Source organism: Lampetra fluviatilis, chromosome 31 (assembly GCF_964198595.1).
Source record: "Lampetra fluviatilis chromosome 31, kcLamFluv1.1, whole genome shotgun sequence".
In the NCBI taxonomy this organism is placed as follows: Eukaryota; Metazoa; Chordata; class Hyperoartia; order Petromyzontiformes; family Petromyzontidae; genus Lampetra; species Lampetra fluviatilis.
The window spans coordinates 10,261,458-10,271,626 of NC_136305.1; the positions used below are offsets into that span (position 1 = coordinate 10,261,458).

Here is a 10,169-nt window from a genome sequence, read left to right on the forward strand (position 1 = left end):
TTTCGGAGGGGGGTGGGGGAGAGATGGAGGGAGGGAGGGAGAGGACGAGGCAGGGGGGTGGGGGTGGAAGAGGCAGGGGGGGAGATGGAGTCAGGGAGGGAACTGCACTTAGACGTAAGTACTTAGACTTACTGGGGGTACACGGGCTGCGTGTGTGTCTACGCACACCCCGCATGAGCAGCAGCATCGGTGCAGCCGCGTGATGCCTGCTGCCGAGACGGGGTGACCCAAGCCCGCGGATTCACCAGCGGCGGTGCAGTGATTCGCGCACCGAGCTCGACGAAAATTGGGGCTCACCGAGTTCGATTCCCGGCCACGGTTCACGTCAGCTGGGTGGGCGCGCGTCGCTTAAACCAGTGTGGTGAAGTATGGTCAAACAAACCCCCCGCGATGAGACGCGCGCCATGGGGAGGCCTTCAACCAGCAGTGCATCTAACCATGACAAAGAGCTCCACATCAACTGCGAGTCCACGTTACCGTTTGCAGTGCGTTCTACTCCACCGTGCTCCATCACCATTAATACTCTTCGGTTTCTCGGTAAAGTCACGTAGGTAAAACATAAATAATAATAAATATAATTGAAATAATAATAGAAATAAAATAACGTGATTTATGTGATTGTGATTTATTATTTTATTTATATTATTATTTCAATTATGTTTCTTATTATTTATTTTTTACCTACGTGACTTTACCGAAAAAACCTGAGAGTATGAATCCTTGCAGCCACGAAAGCTTCAAATCTAGAATCAATCACCATTAACCCAGAGACAGCGGCAGCAGTGTTGCTCAAAGACAAAGATCCCCCGTATAGCCTTAACAGACCGCTGGGGCAAGTGCTGTTAGCGAGTAGCATCTGTGACGGCCGGCACGGCACAAAGAGGGGGTGGTGGATGGCCAGCACCACGCCTTGGCTGTCTTTGACTCCCGAGTGACAAAGTTTAGAGATCGCGCCAAGTACTCACTTAAGGCTGAGTCGACCGAGGAGACGCCCAGGACTGGTTCAGATGTCCGTCGCTGGCGGTGGCCGTGAGCGGCAATCGAAAACTCGGACCGCCGGGTTCGTAGCGCAGCGCGCTGACCGGCTGCATGCCCACCGCTCCCCGTTGGGTTCACGCGCGAGGGCACGCGCGGCGATCCCTCGCGCGGAATCTCCTCCTCCGGGACGATCCTCGGGCGTCCGCGCTTGCCCCTGCCGCACGGTCACAGCGGCCGCGTCACAACGAGCCAAGGCCGTTGAGTAACCGCGAGCCGACACGGGAGCCGCCGCCGAGAGGAGACACGGGGGGAATGTTGCCGGGGCACATCACATTCCGCGTGTGCCCATCAGGAAGGCGGTAAATCTATCCGCGGCATTTAACGAGCACCCTTTGCGCTCGTGCGACGTCAACTCGCATCACGCACTGCCTTGCACGTCCGAGGGCAAACGGGTAACGGCGTTCGCGCATCGGCGTAGCCAGGCTCAAGTCGAGGGATCAAAACAACATTTTTTTGGGGGTTTCGCTTTTGTGGCTGGAGGTGCCATTCAGGCCGGGTCTTCCATCACCGCCGGCGTGCTTTAGGTACCGCTCATTTGTTCACATCGCGAATACTACATCTAGGGGGAAGCTAACCGCGGTTTTCCTCTGAAAAAAAAAAGTTCACCCGCCATGGGAACGTGGCGCGATGCATTGTGTTTCGTGGAACGCTGCACCACCGGGTCTACTCACCTACTCACGCACGCTGTTTTCACGCACCGCCACCCCACAGCTCCTAACTCGAAACGGGACGTTTTATTGTGGAACGAGAACGACCTGCCAAGTCCCAACCAAAATAAATGTTGGCCTGGTCTGGTATGTCCCCTCCTTGAAGCAGGATTTGGTTTCCGTGCGGTGCGGCTCACGGCGGCCCGTCGCTCGCCATGTTTACCGCCACGCGCCGCGCTCTTCTGCGGCGCGTGGCTCAGGGCCACCGGCAGTGACTCAGGCCCAGCGGCGGTGACTCAGGGCCACCACTGGTGACTCAGGGCCACCACTGGTGACTCAGGCCCACCACTGGTGACTCAGGCCCACCACCGGTGACTCAGAGCCACCACCGGTGACTCAGGCCCAGCGGCGGTGACTCAGGGCCACCGCCGGTGTCTCAGGCCCACCACCGGTGACTCAGAGCCACCACCGGTGATTCAGGCCCAGCGGCGGTGACTAGAGCCACCACCGGTGACTCAGGCCCACCACCGGTGACTCAGGCCCACCACCGGTGACTCAGGCCCAGCGGCGGTGACTCAGGCCCACCACCGGTGACTCAGGCCCACCACCGGTGACTCAGGGCCACCACCGGTGACTCAGGCCCAGCGGCAAGGACTCAGGGCCACCACCGGTGACTCAGGCCCAGCGGCAAGGACTCAGGGCCGGCGGCGAAGACTCAGGGCCGGCGGCGGCAACACCGTCACGAATCACCGGCGTCGCGTTACCGCGCCAATCGCCGCTTTCGCGTCGGCGACGCTTCGCCCGCACGGAAGCGGACGCTCTCGCCGGGTTCGGCACTCGTCTCCTGTCTACAGCCCCCCGAGCCAGCGGTGGAAAGTCCACATTCCTGTGGCGGGGGTGAGTCTATCCGTTGGACAAGCCACCAATGACTTCCCCGCAAAGTTTTTTTTTTATTGACCCCGTAGGGGTGATGGGCTGAGTCATGCCCCCAACCAGAATTTGAACCCGCGACCTTCCGATTGCGAATCTTTCGCTCGACCGCTGAACCTTCAACAACTGCAGGGGAGAACAAAAAAAGACATGCCCCATCATCTTCCCTCGCGCACGGCGGGAGCGGCGTTCAACACGGCGGCGGCGAATGGCAAAGCGGGAAGAGGAAGGCTGGGCGGCGATGAGCGCGATGAGAAGCAGCTGCTCCCGCGGGAAAAGCGGACGCTGCACTCTCGTGCTGCAGCTGCGGCCGGCTTCCTGTGCCCCCCCCCCTTCGCCCCAATGCCACGCGGGTGCTGCTGCTCGTATTTAGTCTGGGCTGACAATCGCCGCACCACACGTGGGCGGGCGTGTAGGCGCGCACGCACGCACGGGGAATCGTCCTCGGTTGCTCATGGAAGGGAAGCTCTCGCTGTCACGCGCTGCTCTACGGCAGGCAAACGGGACGCGTGCGTGCATGTGCCTACAGGGGGGCTCACGAGTTGAGAGCGGCGGAGGCCCTCCCACGCGGCCAAAGCCGGCTTACGACGACCAAGGCGACTTGCGGCAGCAACACAAAAAAATCTGAAACGAACATCTCGACAAACGCCGATCCTCTCGAGCAAAACCCTCCCGCGCGCGTCGCAGTGAATCGAGGATCACGGCTCACGACCGAGAAAATCCACTCGACGATTGTCGCCTTTTGGGGCAGCGGCGCGCCTCCGTCCGGCCGGGCTGATCTGTCTCCACAGGCAGCGCAAAGCGAAGGCCCCTCGAGTCGTTACGAACGACGAGAGGTGACGACGACGTGACCCCAAAGCACCCATCGCTCGCGACGGAACAACAAACGCACCGAGCGCACCGCCGCCGCCACCACCAGGCCGACCGCGGCACCACCGACTCCTTACCCCGTGCCTCCGAGTAGCACGGGTCCGGCTACGTGCGGTGCGAACGAAGTTCAACGTGCGTGCGTGCGGCCCCGCGTGATCTCCGCGACCGAGGACTCAACGCACGCTCGGGCAGCCCAGGACGGCGGCATTGGCCGCCGATCGGCGGTCGCTGCGTCCGCGGAGGGCGTCGTGGATGGCGCCGCGGTGAAAATCAGAATCGGAATTAGAACATTTTTATTTATCCTGGAGGAATCCGATGAGCCGCGAGGCTCTTTTTCACAGATGTCCAGTAAACGAGAAGCCGAGCCGGGGCCACAGCTGGCGAGCGCAAGGCAGAGTCACGAGGGAGGGGAGAGAGAGAGAGAGATATCGGCGCTTCTGCAGCTCTGTTGGTCCCACAGGCCTCGCAAAAGAAGCACTCGCGCATCTGCGTGGGTTTCCAGCTCTCAGTGAAAAAATAAATATCCGCGAAGGAAAAACTAAAGAGAATACACTGCAGATATATCACGAAGGGTTTCAATTATATACATCGAAGCAAATGCGATGATGCGGTGTTAACTGTCAGAAGTAAATTGGGGACACGAGGAGAAACGTGGTCTTGTTGTTTCAGGCCCCAGCGAGCTGCGAATCACCTCGTCGCACCTCGGGCCACGCACGAGTCAACGTTCTCTATTTTCCGAGAGGCAGACAGACAGGCAGGCAGGCACTACACAATCAGCATTCCGCTGCCCCGCGCCACTTCAACGTGCGAGGGAGAACGGCGCGGCGAGGAGGGTGCGGGTGGGGGATTTTACACGAAATGTGAATTTGGGAGCTCACCTTGTTGAAGCAAACACGAGCGAGGGAGCGAGCTTCGCCTCGAGACCGTTAACCCCTTGCGCCGCACGACGGAGAGTTGTGGCAGGAGCCGCAGCGCCGCGTTCACGCCACAACCGCTGGGCCGCCGGGCCGAGGCGCAGGGAGTCCCTGCGTGCGACAAAGATCGGAGGCTAAATATAAACGAGGCTGACAGTGGCACGCCGCACTAACATGCGCGCCACGCAAGCGCGCGCACACGCACGCACCCACCCACGCACCCACGCACGCACCCACGCACCCACGCCTGATCTGACATCCAAGCACCGGCAGCAACCAAAATACCCGGCCCCGACTGCCAGCGAAGCAGACACGCAGACACACACAGACACACACACAGACACACACACGCACACACGCACACGCGCACACACACACGCACACACACATGCACATACACACACGCGCCCCCGTGTCACCGTGCCCGTGCACCCGCGGTGCCCGCCACCAGCACGCACCACGGCGACGATGAAGATGAGTCACAACAACACCAACGACGTTCGGATTTAGAACGCTGCATCTGTGCTAGGGGGGGGGGAGTGGGGGGAGAAGAGGCAGAGACGGAAGAGGAAGAAGAAGAAGAAGACACTGTGCAGCGCATCCGCGGTACTGCGCAGTGCTGTTGTTGCTTGGGACAGGGCGGTCGGGGTTCTGACGACTGTGGTCCTGCCAAGAGCGAGCGAGAGGCCCAGCTCGCGTGGTGTCTCAACTTCGTCGCGGGACATCGCGTGGCCCGGACGTCTTGCGGGATGTCACGGAGTCCCTCTGAGCGACAGCGAGGAACCGTTTCGATACGGAGAGACGGGGTCAGGCAGGCGTGAGCGCTCTTGCCTTGCGATGCTTCCTGCGTTCATAACCAGTCGGTTGATGCCAATTAACAATTCCTGCGGGTCACGCCATGTATGTCGTGAAACACGCGTACAAGAAGAGTAGTTTGTTTTTTTATAACCACCAAGGGTATGGAGCGATGAATCAGCTCGTGTACAGGTACCCGGTGATTGCACCATGGTGGTATACAGGAGGTCGTGGGTTCGATCCCCACCCCGACGCTTATATGTTTGGAGTTTGCGTGTTCTCCCAATTTGTCGCGTAGATTTTTTTCCCCGGGTCCTCCAGTGTTTCCCTTCACAGTCAGAAACATGGCGTTTTAGAGTAATTGGCTGCGATACATTTCCACGCGATAAACCACTTCATTGGACTGTCATCTGTTGCCAGGTCGCTTCTTAAAAAGAGCTCGATAGCTCAGTGGGGCCTTAGCTGGTAACATAACAAACTAGTTTCGTTTAAAAAGAGACCAAGACAACTGATTATTGAATCAGCCCTGAACCACAACAATCGTGAGCCCCCCAGCGACCACGCACGGACTCTCTCCATCACGCACACCAGCGGGCAGGTGGGCGGGCCGCTCCTGGCTTGCGCCGGGCCAGGCCCGGTCACCCCCCCCCACACCTGGACCACGCCCCCCACACACCTGGACCACGCCCCCCACACCTGGGCCACCCCCCCCCCACACCTGGGCCACCCCCCCCCCACCTGGACCACGCCCCCCACACACCTGGGCCACGCCCCCCACACACCTGGGCCACGCCCCCCCCCCCACACCTGGACCACGCCCCCCACACACCTGGGCCACGCCCCCCCCACACCTGGACCACGCCCCCCACACACCTGAGCCACACACCCCCCCCACACCTGGGCCACCCCCCCAACTCTGCAGCGCGTGGCATAAAACTCCCCGCACAGGGCAATCGGAGCAGAAACCAGAACTGCCCTGCACGCAAGAGGAATGTTTTCAAAACAACGAATAACAGGGGGCCGCACGTCCCCGACCCCCCCCCGACCTCACGTGTAGTGGGGGGAGGCGCGCGTTCGCCAAACCGGCAAGACGCAATGCGCGCAGCCGAGCGCTGACATGGGCGTTACGGAGAGCACACGAGGAGCGGGGTCGGGGGAGAGGCCGCTTAGAAGCAATCTCGCTCGCACTCGGGGTTAACTCCCGTCCCTCCCTCCATCCCACAACCCCTGGCAAACGAACTAAAAACAACTCAATTTTCAACGCGCTGGCCTCTTGAACACGCCGCGGCGTTTATTTTAATTTGTCTTGGGTCGCGCCTCTCGCTCGCAGCGCGCGCCCGCGCACAAAACAAAAACCGTCGGTGGTTAAAATCCTCCGTACGAGATGAACCCACGTGCAACATTCGAGGGCTAAGCGCTGCGAGCTGGTGGGCAGCTGCCAGGTGGACCGGGGGAGGGTGGGTGGAGATGGGGGATGGAGGGCGCCGATGCTTCGCCATGCCCAGCGGCCAGAGGGGGGGGGGGAGCAGTGGGGCTAAACGGCGACTTGACATTTCCACGAGCCAAATCGAGCTCGGAAGCGGCGGCAGCACCTCCCTCACCGCTGCCCCCCCCCCCAACTCCCCCCCCCCCCCCACCACCGAATGTCAGCGCGCCTAATAAAGAGGCTCTCCGTGTCGCGCAGCATTCATCACGGACGCACGGAGGCCGCGGCGCTCACGGGAGCCGGGTCGCTGCCGATCCCGCACTGGCAGAGCGAGCGACCGCTCGCCCCTCGGGATGTTGTTTTGCCGTAGCTGCCGCCGCCGCCGTGAGCTCGATGTTTTCGTTGCTAATTTCGGTACTCATTTTCAACAGCGCTGTGACGTTTAATAATTCACGTTGAGCGCTTGTAATTAAAACACTGGCTGTGAGAAGCAGTGACGAATCTGCTTTTCGGGAACGCGTCCCGGTGACGTTTGCGATTGCGCGACGGAATGAGGCTGAGTTCTGGGCGATGATCCGTCGGTTCGTCGATTAAAATCGGTCCTCACGCTCACAGAGCACACGCGTCATGTCACGAAGATTCGTGGACCGATTTTAATTTCTCCTCCCTCCCCCCTTTAAATACTCTGCTCCCGATCATTACCCCAACCACGTTAGGGTGGCGAGCCCGGATTCCCTTGTTCGTTCCCTAATTACGAGGGTGGTGCATTACGTCCTCTCCCGTTCTACGTTGCACCTTGTTCCTCCCCTCCTTGCGATGTTCCCACCGTCCTCCGGGTTCTCGAAATACAATTTTTTTAAATGCTTCCCAAAAATAACACTGGTCAACACACTTTTTCTGGCATAAGGTATTCCAACGGTTTTAAGGTAATTTTGGGGTGCTGATTCCAAATCTGAGATCAGATTTGGAATCAGCACCCTGAAATTAGTCTAAAACAGCTGCAAAAATGCAGGCCAGAATTTTTTTTTTGTTGACCAGTGATAATCAAATGTTCACCGAGTGTAAAGGGCAGCGGCGAGAAAGACACAGGCGGGATCGGTGGGAACACAGTGCGAGGCGCTACCCTGGCCTAGGCGCCAGGCGGGCCTCTCAAGTCCGGCGCTGCGTGCGCGTTGGGCCCCCGGGGTATGGTGGGGGGCTACGCAGGCACCAGGAGACAGGCGAGCCCCCCCCCCCCCCCCCCCCCCCGGGAGGTAGAAAGAGCGAACCTCTCGTGCGCGCGTCACGCCTCCTCGATCGGTGCCGCACGGACGCGGATCGACCTCGGGCTGCTGCCTAAACCGTGCTACGGGCGCGCACGCGGCACGGCGCGGAGACCACGCGCGCCGTGGCCACCCCGGGACGCCGTGGCGGTGGTGGAGAGCGGCGGCCTCCACCACGAGCAACAGGAACCCGGCTCCTGTCGCAGCACGCCACGGGGGCAGCTCGCGGTCACAAATTCGACGCTCGCGCGGCGCCGCTGAGCCGAAGCGTCCCTTAAATGACGGAATCGAGCGACCATTTGCGATTCAGGGATCTTACTGGGAAATAATGATTCCTGAGACTGGAGATTCTTGAAGGATGACTAAATAATCATTGTTATCATCATCATCATGCCAATGACCCATACATTGGCTTTCAACTAAGCAACACCCACTGCTGACTGATGTTTGCCCAAGAGTAAGCACACTTCCTCAGAATTAATCAGTTGCATCTGCCGCTTCACTGCAGGAGGAAATTTCAATAAAACATTGGGATGTAAAAAAAACCCAGAGTATGTAAAACAGCTGTGCTGTCTCCACGAAGGAGGACAAAAATAGCAGAGGCCAAGGAAACTCGCCGAGGGTGGCGAGAGAGTTGACACCGCACCGCGCTCTCCGTGACGTGCAGGCACATCTGGTGGCTGGGAGATGTTCACTCCCTCGCCTGGTGTGCAGGAGGCCGTGGGTTGGATCGCGACCCTGACGCCTGCTGCTGTATATTTGGAGTTTGCGTGTTTCTCTCTCTCTCTGTGCTTCCAGTGTCCAGAGGCCTGCTTAAGGCGCGGCTCCGGCTGGAGCACGCATACCACACACATGTTGGTGATGTGCACGTCTTCTTCGAACGCTGGGGAGCCGGAAAAGCCCTCTGCACCAGCGTGGATGGCACCCTCATGTTCACCTTCTGAAGCGCTCGCTCGTAACCGTGGCGTGCGCGATGACCACCACCACCACGTGACTTTTATTTTGTATTGTGCGCGGTGCTTTCAGCGCCACAGCGCGTCGATTTGTAGCGTTTATTTTATTTTGTTTGCTGGTGACTTTGTGTATTTCATATTGAAATCGCCTCCAGTGCTTTTGCTGCTGGCGGCAATAAAAGTTGTTTACAAGTCAAGTCTCTCTCTCTCTCTCCCTGTGGTGGCCGCGTGCACTGTTCTCCGGGCCCTCTCGGTTTTTCCCGACACACATTTAGAATCGACGAACTATTCGGCCGCTATACATTTCCACGTGACGAGCCGCTTTGCTGAGCTATCGCTCGTGACAGCTTCTGACAGACAACCCTGCACGGTATAGCCCAAAGTGAGCCTCACCTGGTAAAATATAATCGAAAAACTCTTTTCAGCTGAGTTTTTGGTTTATTTTCACCTGCGTTTGCGTCGGTAACGAGCGGCGTGCGAACAAACTCACGCGACGGACAATGACCGCCAGTTATGGACATTATCTCGTTGCTGCGGACAGCGCGCACTTTGCGCGCCGTGTGCTCGGAGAGGAGGGTGGGGGGGTCCTGTTCCCGCACACACTCATTAATGCCATTGGTCCACTTTGTCACTAATTGACTGATTCAATGTGAGAACTGGCTGTCGGGTCTTTGGGTGGCCGTGTCAGTGCGCGTAAATCCATAGCGTACGACCGGGTACGCAATTAGGACGAGCGTGATCCGCGTTCACCCGGAGGAGGAAAGGTCTCCGTGTGCGCGAAACCGGTAAGGGCACAACGACAGCAGCAGGAAGGCGCAGCAGAAGCAGGAGCAGCAGTAGGAGCAGCAGCAGCAGCAGCGGGAACAACAGCAACAGGAACAGCATGAGCAGCAGCAGGAGCAGCAGGAGCAGCAGCAGGAGCAGCAGCAGCAGGAACAACAGCAGCAGGGGCAGCAGCATGAGCAGCAGGAGCAGGGGAGCAGCAATAGCAGCAACAGGAGTAGCAGCAGAAGCATCCGGAGCAACAGGAGTAGCAGCAGCAGGGGAGCAGCAGGAACAGCAGCAGCAGGAGCAGCAACAGGAGTAGCAGGAGCAGGGGAGCAGCAATAGCAGCAACAGGAGTAGCAGCAGAAGCAGCAGCAGAAGCAGCAGCAGCAGACACGAGAGTTAGAACCGGCGCTACATTTTAGCCAAACAATTCGGAACGCTAAACAGCCTGGAAATGAATAATTTGGCACACCATGTCCAGCCTATATAAATAGGCTGCTAATAAGATTACAAGAAATACGGGGTACAATAGTATAGGATTATTCTGGATAGGCGTACCTTCTACC

General features: G+C 58.8%; 1 protein-coding gene across 1 annotated transcript in view; it reads right to left on the reverse strand.

The window, feature by feature from the left end:
• Window positions 1-4,910, reverse strand: part of LOC144943535 (retinoic acid receptor beta-like) — a 112,794-nt gene extending 107,884 nt beyond the window's left edge. The window contains exon 1 of the mRNA XM_078871079.1: window positions 4,364-4,910. The gene's annotated coding sequence lies outside the window, so the exon portion shown is untranslated. The remainder of the gene's footprint in view (window positions 1-4,363) is intronic.
• Window positions 4,911-10,169: the final 5,259 nt, after the last annotated feature.